Source organism: Cydia splendana, chromosome 7 (assembly GCF_910591565.1).
Source record: "Cydia splendana chromosome 7, ilCydSple1.2, whole genome shotgun sequence".
NCBI lineage: Eukaryota > Metazoa > Arthropoda > Insecta > Lepidoptera > Tortricidae > Cydia > Cydia splendana.
Window position 1 is genome coordinate 19,935,574 of NC_085966.1, and position 15,049 is coordinate 19,950,622.

The 15,049-nt window shown below is 36.1% G+C and overlaps 1 protein-coding gene across 1 annotated transcript in view; it reads left to right on the top strand.

Annotated features, from left to right (window-relative positions):
* The first annotated feature begins 1,303 nt into the window (after nt 1–1,303).
* Nucleotides 1,304–15,049, top strand: part of LOC134792314 (protein draper) — a 50,786-nt gene continuing 37,040 nt past the window's right edge. Inside the window, exon 1 of the mRNA XM_063763582.1 lies at nt 1,304–1,604. The gene's annotated coding sequence lies outside the window, so the exon portion shown is untranslated. The remainder of the gene's footprint in view (nt 1,605–15,049) is intronic.

Genomic DNA, 15,049 nt, shown 5'->3' on the forward strand with positions numbered 1-15,049 from the left:
AACGAAATAGCGATTAATTGAAGCTTCTATATCTTCGTTAAACATAAACATAATTGAAATGCTAATGGATAATGAATATATTAGAATATAATAAAATAATTCAATTATGCGGAACACATATTTTAGTAGGTATTTATTAGTGATGTACCGACTATTGATTTGGCCGACTAATCGGCGCTCGAATGGCCGATTAGTCGGCCGACTAGTCGGCTAGTCGGCCAGATCATTAGTTTCGTATAAGTTTAGGTGAAAAACAATATTTTTGCCCCTTTGGTTGCGCTATTCATCATATTAGCTTGGCTAAAAGGTGTTCTCTACAGGTTTAAAGACCTATCACAAGAATCCTCGTTCAATTTCTGTCTTTAGTTCTTTTATTTTGCGATCCTGAGCAGACCGTCAGTACAGCCTGTAGGAGGTATTTCTAAGGATCTATTTCCCGTACGTAGTCGCCAGTTAAGAACCTATCCCCTGTGGTCAGCCTTATTACGAGCAACGTGCCCTGTCTAAGTCTCTAAATTTAACAATAAAATTGATAGTTCCTCGTGGCTCCACCATTAAAATAATGATTATAAAAAAATAACTATAGAACTTGCACATGAGAATGAGTTGAGATCGACCTGTAGAGGAAAAAACCAGCCCTCCAACATACGATAACGATCAAACGGTCAATTATATGAACAAAAGTTTTCGTATGCAACCCTGAATAGGTATTTTAGTAAAATAAACATAAAACGTATGGTAAATATTGACTGTTGATTTCTATATTTTCTATTTTTCTTTCACTAATAAAGTGCCGATCGGCCATTTTTGCCGACTAGTCGCCGACTACAAATGTGGCCGGATAGTCGGCTTTCCCGACTAGTCGGCGACTAGTCGGTACATCCCTAGTATTTATGTATTTTAATTAAATATCTGAACTTTCCCTTCGTTACCTGCTGGGGCGTGACGATAAAATTGTGATCTGATAACCACAATAAAGAATAAAAGCGTTTTTGTTCATTTTAGGTATCGTTAAACCTTTGAAGTAAAATTAAAATTGCAAGAAATGTCGATAGTTTATCGATATGACTTTATCAACATGGCTACAGCAAGGTGGGCCACATTGTTAATCGTACACTAAACAAAAGTGGTCCTACTGACAGCTCGCTGAGACGTCATCTCTAAATATTATATATCTATGACTAGTGGTGAATGGGGTGAATGAGTGAATGATTCAATACTTGCTGTCAAGTACAGCACTAGCAGTCAGTCCAGTCACATATTAATAATCTGTGGTCCAGTCAGAATAGCGATCGTCTTTATGTGTGTAAACGTTTTGTGTTTGGGAAAGAACATAGGTATTTCATTCGCGTGTAAATTAGTTATTTTAATTTATAATTACTCCATTAAAATATAAATGTAACCTTAAGTTTGTAGTGTTTGTGATTTTTATGAACTAGTTAAAAGTGCTAATCAAATCAATGACGAAGCTACTCAGTGACAAGCGTTACGAAGTTTAGACCCTGATTTCTTGAGTGTTGAATGACTATACCGGAGTAAACAGAAGGTGAATCATTGCTAATACCGAGGATTCCTTGAATCTAATAGTTTCTCTTGGAGTCCAAGTAAGTATTCTATTATTCTTGCTAACTACTGCAAATTACAAGACTGGGAGGCTTTTACTGCCGAGTTTGTTTGTGTGCTATTTTTGCTTGACCTCCTTTTGTTTAGCAAAGTAGTACATTGGCATAGACTTGCTTTCACACTTGAAAATAATATTAGCAATGCAAAATAATACAACCCACAAACAAGTTCCTTTGTAGACTATTACTATTTTATAGTCTAGAAGAAGATATAAATAATCTTATCAGTTTTTAGCTACTGTTTAAGATAAGTGCATTATTAGTAGATATAATTTAGTATATTAAAAATTTAATCTGACCAATGAGTGCTGTGAGTGTTACCTAGTCAGAGCTGCGGTGCGGAAGCCCAAACCATCCAGCATATAATCCAAGACTGCCCTATAACGTGCTATGTCGCCGGTCCTCCCGAAGACCTGATCACCCTGAGCGACGAAGCCATAAAGTGGCTGAATGGTCTTAGTGTAGACATCTGATTGCACATATTTGTTTCTATTTTTAAAATATGTTTGCCATACGATTAAATAAATAACCTAGTCAGAACTAGCATCTTAACTGCATAAGGAATGTAAACAACTATGCAGGATATTATTTACCAAGAACCAGTTTTACTCTTGCTAGACATAATTAGGTACAGTTATCTTCTTATTTTATTTGATACTTGTATTGGTAATGTATTAATTGGTTTTTCATGCTTTAGCTTTTGTTGGCAAATTTTTTAAATAACTGTGAAATAAAAAAATAACAGGTATGACTGAAGGTACAGGTATATAAAAAAAGATAATTTCTTATAATTAATATTATTGATATCTGATTGGGTGATATTTTTTATTAATGTAACTGAACTACCCAATTATCATTTTTTTTACCAATTACCATAGATTACCATAGATTAGATCTATTAGATACACTTCTTATCTTGTTCATTAGATTTCCTATTGAAGCGCAATCTAATAATAATTTCCTTGTAATCAAATCAATATATTCTCCCAGGTTGATGTTTTCAAAACATTTCATTAGATGGTACTGCTATATTTACTTATTATGTGTATCAATGTATTAGTGTTGTTGGTGCAACTAAACTTTACTTTTGGAGGATGCCAGAGTTATAGGTACTTCTAATGGGATTTATATGAATAATATTTTCTGCTTAGTGCCCTTGGTAGCAAACTATAAATCTAGCCTTTACCATTGACATTATCGTCAGGTGACAACAAAAACTCACTAACTACAAAAAAAATATTAAACAAAAATCAACCTTATATTAGTACTAATATGGTTCACTATGGCTATGAACTTGTGGTGGTAATTAGTGAGTTTTGGTTGTCACCTGATGTTACGTTGTCCATGTAGAAATCACGTTCAATCACCATGTAGAAATCATTATAAACAGAAGAAGCATTACAAACTTTCATAACATGGGCCTCAGGTATTGAACTAGCTGCCACCACAAGCTGTGTGCTACACAACATGTTTTTTCCCCTTTGTAGCAACTTTTCTCCACCCTCATAATTGAATACTAAAATTCTTAGAATCTGAAACAATGTTGCAAAGATTGCGTTTCTAAGCCTAACTAATCCAATTAGGTACAGAGGTTGTACCTGCTTATGCAGCTCTCTAGCTGCAAAATTGCATGACCAGTATATCCAAATGAATTCATTCATATACTGATCATGCAATTTTGTGGCTGGGTGTAGGTACTAGTCATATACCATTTATAATGCAGACAGTGTTAACAGTAATTTGACTTAGCACCCACAATCTTTCTATATTTGGCTATCATTAACATTCTCAGACATGCCAACAGTGTGAAAGGGTGTGATAACAGCAACCCACTTAATTGATCATTTGTAAACCCTATCTCATTGTAATAAGGTTTACTAGTAGGTAGGCAACTATGTCAACAAAAGTTTAAAATCTTCGACACATAAGGTTGGGTGCAAAGGAAATAGTTTGGGATTCCCAAAGACTCATGGAGACACATTTCTTAATAGCATATCTGTGGCAAATAAGCCTACAGTTTGCCAGCAGTCACCATAATCTTTGGACCTTTAAAGACCTATATATATTATTACTAGTGGCTCTGTGAGCTGTAGACCTCGCGAGCAGAGCTTTAAATAACATGGTGCTAAGAGCTTTAAATATAGTAAATTAAAAAAAAACAATACGAAATTTATGTGAAATAAAATACAAAAAGTTATAATATCCCAGCATACAATTACTGGGGATCGAACCCAGACCCTCTGTGCAAACAGAAAAAGCGAACGTTTGCAAACTGAGCCAAATAGTTCTTAGATGGGTTGACGAAATTTAGCTACTCCTTCTCAAATTAAAATTAGTTAAAATTAAATATCTCAATACCTCCGAAACCAGCGAAATAAATTTTCTGAATTTTTGGCCATTTAATCTATAAACATATCTCAAAAAGAAAACACTCGTATGGTACCGATACCACTATTTGTTTAGGCGCGAACTATCACGACTCCGCCATTTTAAAAACATTCAAAAAACCGGACGGACAATAAAATTTTATTTAGACATAGAATCCAGTCACAAAATTTCACGAGATTCGGTTAAGAATTGCGACCTGTAGAGGAGAACATCCGGACATACAAAAGCAAAATGCTCCAGTCGAAACGTAGACCTTCGCTACGCTCCGGTCAATTATAACATGCACTGCTTTTTGAAGAACCCCATACTGTATAAAACCCAAATAATTGTAAAACAAGATTATATGTGCGTGTTTAAATCATGCTACTGTATTTGCATACCAATTAATAATATAATAAGTCAGATAAAACACATATGAAACCAATTACTATGTTTCAAGTGGTCCATCTTCATTTATATAAATTCCATGTAATCTATATCTAAGCAGATGCTTTGCAGCTTGAGATTCGATTTGTGTTTATTTTTAAAACCAAATATGACTAATCTTAAGTTTTGCATATACATAATATTCCAGCTCAATTTTGGTACACATATGGCCTGCAGGTTTTTTGATGTTATAATTATAAATTATGACAACATTGTCTATCATTAGTTTCAAGTAAAAAATATGTTGTGTAGCAAAAATATCTATCATAGAAGGATATAACAATAGAATAGGTAACTAATAAGATTGTGATTAAACAATTATATATCTTGCAACAGTTGATTAGTTATCCTGTCTTACAGCTCACTTATCTAGAACTAATTAGTCTTTGAATTAATTAGTATACCTACATTATACAGTATAGTACATTTGAATAAAATATACCTACTGTATAAAGTTAATCTTTTTTTCTACTTATTTAAAGTCAATATCGATACTGTAGTGCACACTCGTACTAATTCCATATTGCCACTGTTTTTTCAAACCAAATTTTCGCCGTATTTAGTACGAGTGTGAACTAGTTAAGGTATCAATATTTTCTAGTTCGAAATTCTCTTTTTCTACTCTAGTCTAGAGAACAGGTAATCTAGACCAACCTGTGCAAAACGAAGTGCTAAAATCGATTTGCATGTCTGATTCAATTGTTAAATTAAATCAGTTTAATCATGTTGTTCTGGCATGTTAGCTTCCTCTGTGGCTGATTTATTAATTTGCGATTATGTAATAATAAGAGTCTTCCTACTCATATTATAAATGCGAAAGTTAGTAATTTTAATATATGGACGTTTGTTCCTCAATTACGCATTAATAGATTATCGGATTTCAATGAAATTTGGCATACATTTGGAATTCCTTAAGATGGTGAAATTACGGGATGCTTGGGACGGAACGAAAGGGCGGTTCGGTAGCTTTACAACTTTTACGCTTCCAAAGTCACGAAAGTTAATAAAGCTATAATATACAACTTTAAACTTCTCGCAAATCTTATTGTTGTTCACACAATGGCCAGTGAGGGATGTCCCCTCCCATTTTTATTTAATTTTCAATAATTGAGTGTATTATTATCGCGTCCCAGCCCGGATGAGAGTCGCAGCGTCGGGACCGGTGCTGTTATTACCAACGCATACCGAATCTTGTCCGACCAGTATTATGTGACAATCTTACATAAAATCTTAGTTCCGCGGTAAGCTCAATAAGACAAATATACGTGATAAACACTGTTAAATGCCCTTACCTTGCGTCTTACCTTACATCTTAGAATTCGAGCAGGACCTCCAGATTCGTAGGCAGGGTTACCTGCTACCGACTTGGCAGGCGGTTAGATAACAACCCCACCGCAAGGCGGAGCAGGCTTTCGTTGGTAGTCCTACGGTACCAATGGTAAATAGCTGGTTCCCACGGATCAGGTGGTACGGGGAAACGCATTTCCCCAACGATAAAAGTGGGTTACCTGCTACCTACTAGGCTAGGACACAACTCCGATCACTCTTACTTTGTTCGCTCGAGTTGAAGGCAAAGGCGAGGGCTTTGAAGCAATGAGAATACTGCCAGCGCCACGTTAGTTACCGTCGACGTCATCAATTTTTACCCTTATTACGATGGAATAAGGTGCAAAGTGTTAACATTCCTTAAAGTCAATTGTTGACTTCATCTATACAGTGCTAGGTATAGGTACAGACCTACATTCGCGACGATTGGATGAATCCGCTCTATATTCGTACTCATAATGCTTTTATGTAACTTTACGCGAAAATTGTCTTCGTGTAAAAGTATCGATGAAGGAATCGAGAATGAAACGCTCCTATGATGGACAAAGTGTATTAAAACAGAGAAAATTTATATCCCAAGGGTAGGTAGTAGGTACTACTCGTTTAAGGGATCCTATAAAATAATTAATCGAAAATTTAATTGCGGTGTAAGGTTACTGATTTTATTTACTTACACCTATTTTTTCCTACCTGACCTATTTTTAGTTTAATAGGCACTGTTTAAACTGGAACCTGAATAAACATTCATTATTAGCAAGTTAAATAAAAAGATTAAAAAAAGAAAGCAAAAAATTCCGAGGGATTTTTTGTTCGTTTACTATCGCCCGTATACTCTACCGATTGCTGTTTTTACTGTACCTTACCAAAACTTTTTTTTTATTACATTTATATTGACGACATTGACGTATCTATCTACAAACATATCTGTTTTAAGAAAAAAGTAAAATCTTTTAAATAGAATACCTACATAGAAACTTAAGTCAGTAAACGCTACTTAATTATGCCCAATCTAGCCAATTTCGTCTTGACCCACATTTAGTTAACGGTGATCTGTGTGCGTTGCATAAATTGCTTAAGAGGACTTCAGCACATGCTATGTCTGGGCTACATAGCTTATACTATACTATATAGCTAGGTTTAAACTACATAGCTTAGTGTCCTAGCTAGTTAAAAGGCATAACTGTGATGTTCTTAGGAAAATATACCATTTCATCAACTGGAGGAAATCATGTCAGTATATATAGCGTCTAAAGTTCTTACTAGGTATCAGTAATTAAGTAAGTTCTTGCCTGTAACTAAATTTTCAACCCAATTTTTACCACTCTTGGTCTCTACATATTTTGAGAAATATTATGGATTAAATCTCTAGGTCCTGTGCGCTTCCTGTCAGTATCTTTACAACGTGTCTGTTTTATTATCTGTATTTCGATATCAGCAGCAAACGAGCAGACGGCTAGATGTGAATCATAGGTGCAGGAGTCGTTAAACTTTATTTATGGGCGTCAAGTCTAGTCTAGTCAGTTTTGAATATATGTAGAATATTAGCAATATATATTATATGTGCTTATTTATTTATTTATTTATTGATCAAATAAGTAACACAGCATTACAGTATAAAACCAAGGCACTATGAAACTACAAAATAAAAAAAGGACAAAGAAAAACCATACACATAAAAAATGAAATTAACTAAACATTAGATTTGGGCTTATTAGCAGGAGATCTAAGGTCCACCACCTTGCATTTTGGAGACAAAGCAAACCGCTTGGAACAGGTGTTCCTGGGGGTGATCTGAGCTGATTAAGCCCGGTTGCCAGGAGGTTCCCCCCAGCAGGTGGGCAGGGGAGGGGGGGAAAAAGTGCCTCCGGCGCGCCTCACTCTAAGCTTTATATCTGCATACATCTCGCAACTATATTAAGTTTGGTGTCTTTTTCGTGTAATTCGAGAATGAAGAATTCATTTCTGTGACTAAATTTTCACTCACCCATACAAAAAATTCGAGAAATTCAAAATTCTAAAAAAATCTTTTAGTTTTTTCTTTCGTAAATCCTTTAAAAAGTTTAAACTATGAGGATTTGCTCTAGAAAAAAAATACCTGTGAATAGCCCAGTTATCCTACTATACAGAATAGTAAACTTGTCCAACATTTTTTTTCATAACTCTGTTAAAAAAAAAATGTTTTGTTTGTTTGATTGTTGTAATTTAATTTATTTAATTTAAATAAATTAAATTTAAATAAATTAACCAATCTAAAGGCCTGGGTTAATTTATTTAAATTTAATTTATTTAAATTAAATAAATTAAATTTAAATGCCTGATTAATGCCTGGTTAATGCCTGAGAGCGCCATTTTGGCCTGTTTAGCGTGCATATTCTGTAGACGCACTGCTTGGCCTCCTTTTGCACCTGCAAGTGGAGTGGTATGATGTCCAGCAGTGCATCTAGGACCGCTCCCGGTGTCGAGGAGTAGGCGCCTGTTACTGTTAAACAAGCCGTGCGTTGCAGGCTGTTTAGAGTGTCTATTGCTGTCTTTTGGCTGGTTTTGTTACACCAGACTGCGGAGGCGTAGGTAACAATTGGCCTCACTGCCGCTGTGTATAACCACATAGCAATTTGGGTCTTAAGCCCCATCTTGCTCCTGCCATTCGACAGCATGACCACATGGCCATTTTCGCTTTTTGTATAATGTTTCTCAGGTGAGGGTTCCAAGTTAACTTTTGGTCGAAGGTGACCCCTAGATACTTGACCTCTGCCGAGAACGGTATTATTTGTTCATGAAGTCTTGGTTTTGTGAGTTTATCGAGCTTCCGTTTCCTTGTGAATGGTTAAATGACTATTACAGTCTTGCTCCGATTAATGGACAAGTCATTTTCTCTACACCATTTGAATAGATATTGTGTTAAGAGCTCCTTGCATTAGGTTGGATATTGTGTCAAGGCAAGGGCCTTTGACAATGACTACAAGGTCGTCGGCATATCCTTGTGTATCAAAGTCTTGGCCTGACATGATTGCAAGAAGTTGGTCCACTGCTAGGGTCCATAATAGTGGGGATGGTATAAAATTCATGCTCTATAAATAGTATTGATGGTCAGAGTGGCTACTCTGTTCGAGAACATGCTATGTACCCATCTGGTGGTTTCGTCTACTCCCTTTGATTTCATACCATTGAGTATGGTCTCTGTGGGCGTATTGTCGAAAGCACCTTCAATATCAAGGAACGCACATAGAGCGGTTTGCTTTTCCTCTAGGGTTTTCTGCACCTGGTTGACAAAGTGCAGAAATTATTTCGGCAATACGGCGGTTTTCAGTTGTGTCGCATGTGTAGGATTTGGTCTATGTTTGGGGACAGATTATAGCCCCTCAGCAACAGCCACCATGCCCTGCTGACTGGGGCTGGTCCAAACAACATGGTTATTGGGAGCCCATATGGACAAGCCTACCTGCGGCGGCTGCTGCTTGTTTAGAGCTTATTCGTTGCCGCTGCAAAACAAAATGCGCAGGGAGGTGCAACTGCGTTAAAAAAAACCTAAAATGCACAGTCACATGGGCATGTAATGGCAATTACGAACAATATATATATATCTTATTTTAACCCGCATTTTTTGTCAAACATCTCCTATGTTAATTTTATCACATTTATAATACTTAACTCTATTAGCGAAAGTTTTCCCAACATCTTTATTTATATATTTAATTTATATTTGTATATATATCACGTCCAGAAGTAATTTATTAATGTAATCTACCACCAGAAGAATAACAACTTATCAGAAATCATCTAAATATACTTAAAAATCCTAAACGTTGCATACCGCTCTTACAATGCAGGTACGCCGCGCGACACAAAACATTTTTTTTAACAGAGTTATGAAAAAATAATGTTTGACAAGTTTACTTTTCTGTATAGTAGGATAACTGGGCTATTCACAGATATTTTTTTTCTAGAGCAAATCCTCATAGTATAAATTTTGTACAAGATTTTCGAAAAAAAAATAAAAAGATTTTTTTTTGAATTTTGAATTTTTCGAATTTTTTGTATGGGTGAGTGAAAATATAGTCACAGAAATGAATTCTTCATCCTCGAATTATACGAAAATGACACCAAACTTGATATAGTTGCGAGATATATACAGATATAAAGCTTAGAGTGAGGCGCGCGGGAGGCACTTCCCCCCCCCCCACCCTTGCCCACCTGCTGGGGGGAACCTCTTGGCAACCGGGCTTAATCAGCTCAGGTCACCCCCAGGAACACCTGTTCCAAGCGGTTTGCTTTGTCTCCAAAATGCAAGGTCCCCTTAGAAAACGGGACCTTAGATCTCCTGCTATTATGTAGGTATCTTAATCGTGCGACCTGCATCACGCCTGCTGCTGAATCACAGACTATCACAGTTTTTTCTCAGTAGGTGTAAAAAAACATGAAACATATTAATTGCTACAAGTCTCACTGCATGTTTACCCACGCGTTGTTAGCGGTGACCTATTTAACTCACTATGCTAATTCACAACTCACTTCGTCTTGACTGATACCTCATCCCCAATGCTACTTGATCTTTAGATCCATAAACAAGTATGCGTCATTCCGTCGCACCTATACTGGTGGCCTAAAACAAAGCGCTTATTGAACTTTGTTAATGACACAGGAATTGTTTAAGTGTTTTGTAGTGTGATTCCTATTGCCTTGCCAAGGCGAGAGCTCTTGAACGAGTTTAACGCTTAAAATATTTTGTGTCAGTAGGTGACGTTATTTATAAATGAACCCCCTAAGTCCCAGAGTCATTATTGCAGTTTTGAATTGGAATCTTCTTTTAATCCATTGTAGTTCAAGTTTGATTTGAATTCACCTTTTTAAAAGACAGAGACTTAGGAGGATCGCTTGTTTTGTGACACTACTCGCCGGTCAGTCTTAAAGCCAACAATATTAATATTATGCGTAGTTGAAGCGGGTCACGATTTTACAGTTAAGCGCATACATCGTCGGAAAGTTCGGAAACGAGGATTTCGAGCAATGTGACCGTGCTAATCCCTGTAATTACGCCTCGACCATAGTCAGGAAGACATTGGACAGTCGGAAGTTTGGTTGGTCATCGCATATTATGGCATGGCCTTTACACGGTACTGCGACTCGCTCAGCAACATGAATGCACGACCAGTACGAATGTGTTTTGACAATAATGGCGACCTATTACGCTCGGGTTATGTTTATGCAACGTGATATTTTAATTGTCCGACGTGTGACTGTCGACCACTTGATGCTTAAGAGGCTTTATATTCGGCGTAATAAGTTCTGGGTATTGGCTACTTTTAAAGTTCTTAGAAATCTGGGATGAAGATCCTTACTAATATTATTAATACAAAAGTAGCTGTATGTCTGCCTGTTAACTTGTTACCTGCCTCTTCACACTTACCTACACCGCTGAACGAATTTAGATGAAATTTTGTTATTGAGATAGTTTGAGGCTCGGGGAAGGATAATTTTTATCAATCATCATACAACGCAGATGAATTCGCGGGCTAGTATTTTATATATCTACATCCTAGAGTCCGTCTAAGCTAACTCTGCACTGACTTGGCAAGCGACAGAGTGCTGAAACTCCACCGTTAACGTCAAATTTCTATGAAAATGTTATATTAACTGTAGCACTGCCATACTTAAGTTCCTGTCAGAATCTTAAGCGGATTTTACTGTACCATACATTTTTTTGAGAGGTGGATACTTTTGTTTATAATTTAAACCACGACCCTTCCACCGTGCTTAAATGAACCTTGATCAGCATTTAGTTATTATATTATAGTTCAAATTTCATTGACACGAATAATAATTCCTAGTAATCTAAAGTGTGCAACGTTTTATTTTGACTACGTCCATTTATTTTTGCACGCCCACACGCTGCGGAATACCTTTGAATTGTGTAGGCATGCGTCTGTGCCTACACGTGATTAGTTTTTTACGAGCTAAATGCAAATGCCTTCTAGATATAAACGTAGTTGAGCCAAAATCCAGCCTGGAAAAACTGACACTATGGTCGGAGAACGAAATATTTAGTGGATAAAATCAGGCACTATATTAGGGGTTAGCACTGATTGACTAGCACGTTATCTTTTCGCGGATTAGCAAAGTAATATTTTGGTTTTAATTACAAGTAACGAATTTTATTTTTATGATTTGACTCTTATGTGTAGTACCATTAGTAGGTACCTATAATATACTTTTATATGAAGCTAAGGCTATCATATCTGTTAAACGTGGTTATAGAAGTGGGCTGTATCTTCATAATATGTAAGAATCAATTCATAACTCTGAAATAAAATTTTACGTTACTCGGACTATAATAGTGGAATAACAATGTTAGGTTCTTACACTAAGAAAAAAGTAATAAGCTTTTGAGATAAATATGATGTAGGAAGGTATACAAATGATGATGCAATTGAATAAAATGTTGTTATCATTGGTCAGTAGGCACGCGTGTCATACGCATACAGATACTGAAAAACAACTTATTTTCGCCTTTACGTAGGTATACCTAGTGTTATTAACTCACATTTATAGACTGACAGAGTTAGCTGCGACCACGACCAGTGAAACCTGTGTCGAAACGTCGGTAAATAAAGGTAATAAAGTAAATTCGCGATAGACCCGTCTATAAATGTGACTTAATATGTGTTCAAAACGCGAAAGTTTTAAATATTATATACCTACTGTTCCCGAAATCTAAAGACGAGCCAAATTTCCGGTCGACAATCATGAATTTGCGATGCACGAGTAGTTTTGGATTTATCAACGGCCAAGCCCCATAATTTGGTTAAGGTGTAGAGTTTGTGAAGTTTAGGGCTTGTAGAGTTAGGACGTGTAGAAGAGTTAGAGTTTAGAAGCTTGGCTCTACATATGGGGCATTATCTATGAAAAGGGACCTTATTGTCGATGGCGCTTACGCCGCACAGCGTCGCGCGGCATTGTATTTATATCGGAGCATCGTTAATAATGGCGTAAGCGCCATCGACGATAAGGTCCCTTTTCATAGATAACTTCACATATAGGTACAATTCCAGCACGCAATTTCTTGAAATCGCCCGCAGACCTCGTTCATACGTAGAAATAGGACAGGTTCGGCGCAATTCCAGGTACTAGTACATAGTATGTGAAGTGGAATGCTGACTTTTGCAGCTTCTTATATTATAAACAACAAGACCCAGAGTCCAATTCAGATTTATCAATTTGTTATGGTTTTGAACTGGTTTTGATACGAGCTCGTCTATCGTTTTAGCAAAGAGAATTTGAAATAGAGAGTTACTGTCATGGTAAATTATGTAGCTACAGTACATTTACTGCCACCTTTCGACAGAAGATTAAAACTGTTAGAACGCCATTTGACTTTGATCATTATTCACTGATATAATGTTAACTTGTTAAATAATAATATTAACGCCATCTACTCGAGAGTAGACTGAAGCTTATGGCGCCATCGCTCGAAAATATTGCACCATAGCTTTGGTCTAGTGTGACAATCCGCCTCTATACACTCTATTCTCTTTGGTTTAGGCAATTGCACTTTATTTTGCATGCTCCAATCAGTGTGAGCGATCTTCATGGTCGCATCAAAACCAGTTCAAAACAGAATAGGACTCCTGGTTCGTACAAAAATGCTATTAGGTAGATTAAAGTTGCAGCGCCGGACAAACTGTTCTTTATCGCATCGCTGTGATATTTTTAGATGCGTTTAACGTTAAATGCAGAGCAACATTTTACGATGTCTGTTGTATACACAACTATGAAATTAACACATTCATTGCCAGCGACCCGCTAGGCGGGTTCTCTCTCACTACATGCGGATTTTCCCGTGTTATTGCCTAAACTCGTAGCGCGTAGCACTGGCACTGAATGTGTTATGAAACCCCAAACCAAACCCCAAATTGCCTAAAGAGAATTTCCCTCCACTTAACGTGTTTACATTAGTTTGTAAATATAAAGTGTCTACTACAACGAAATTTCCTCATTTTTGGTCTCTGGGGAAGTAAGAGGAGGGGAATGCCGGGGAAACAGAAACAATTAATTTGCTATTTGAAGTATTTTCTATGTCTATATGGTTTTCCGGCATAAACAATAATTTAAAAATAAAACCAACAACATTTTACGGGTTTTCATAAATTCCAAACTGTATTCTTGCATTTGGCCTGTTGCCATTTTCATGTTTGCCGCATGTTGATAAATATATTAGCGAAACAGTAGGTATTATCATAAAATTATACCAATTATTTTTTTGCTGTTTTTTTAAGACTGTTAAGAAAACAAATTAGTACCACATTAGGTAACATGCGATTAGATTTGTTAATCTGTTGTTTGATAAGATAATGTGTATTTAACGATCGAGCGAAGCGAAACTAAAACTCGAATTGGCCTGTGTATTCTAAATCCCATCTCATGTTGATGAAGAGGTTGAACAGTCGACGTCAATGATGTTTACACTTTTGCACCTTACTCGTTTGTAATAAGGCGAAAATTGTAAACATATCTTTGACGTCGACTGAACAAGTGAACAAGAAATACCTCGTAAATCATTAAATTGAATATCACAGTGACGAAACCCTTAATAACATTTCTCTTCGTTTGATTAGTTAGTCATCACTTCCGTTGTCTGTTGCATTAACCTTGGCCTTATCTTATTTCCTTTGCTAATTATAACTGCGTTGCGTTGACCAGCACTCCTTAGTTTTGTGATATGACAAATGAGTTAAGTTACATTTCACAATCAATTGTTTTCACGTAAATTGTTGCACATGTTTATTAATTACCTATTATAGTATTTGTTTTTGAATAATAAATCCATAGGTTAAATACACTTACACATAGCTTTGTGTTACTTATGCTTTTTAATTAAATTGATAATAGCGTAACCTATTGTTATAGCGTACGAGAAAAACCACAACATGCGTAAAACTCCTTTGTTTTCAAATTAATTATTTATTACATTAGTGTTATTTTCATATTAATTACTTCGATGAGTTACAAGAATTATATAAACATTTCTGCACGATATAACAGGGCTTATTCTAGCTATTTATATCTCAAGATATGAAATAGTTTCTTTAAATAGAATATGTTTCCCGCTAGCTAATTTTAATTGTTTTTATTGGACGCGTTCATTCGGTTTGTAAATACCCATTACTATAAATACACTAGGCAATTGAACAAAAATATATCTATTCAATGTTAGAAATAGTTACAGTTACCGTTCGTTATGACTTGTCTTTTAAAAGTTACGAAAACATAGACATAAGCTCTGGTGGAGTAAA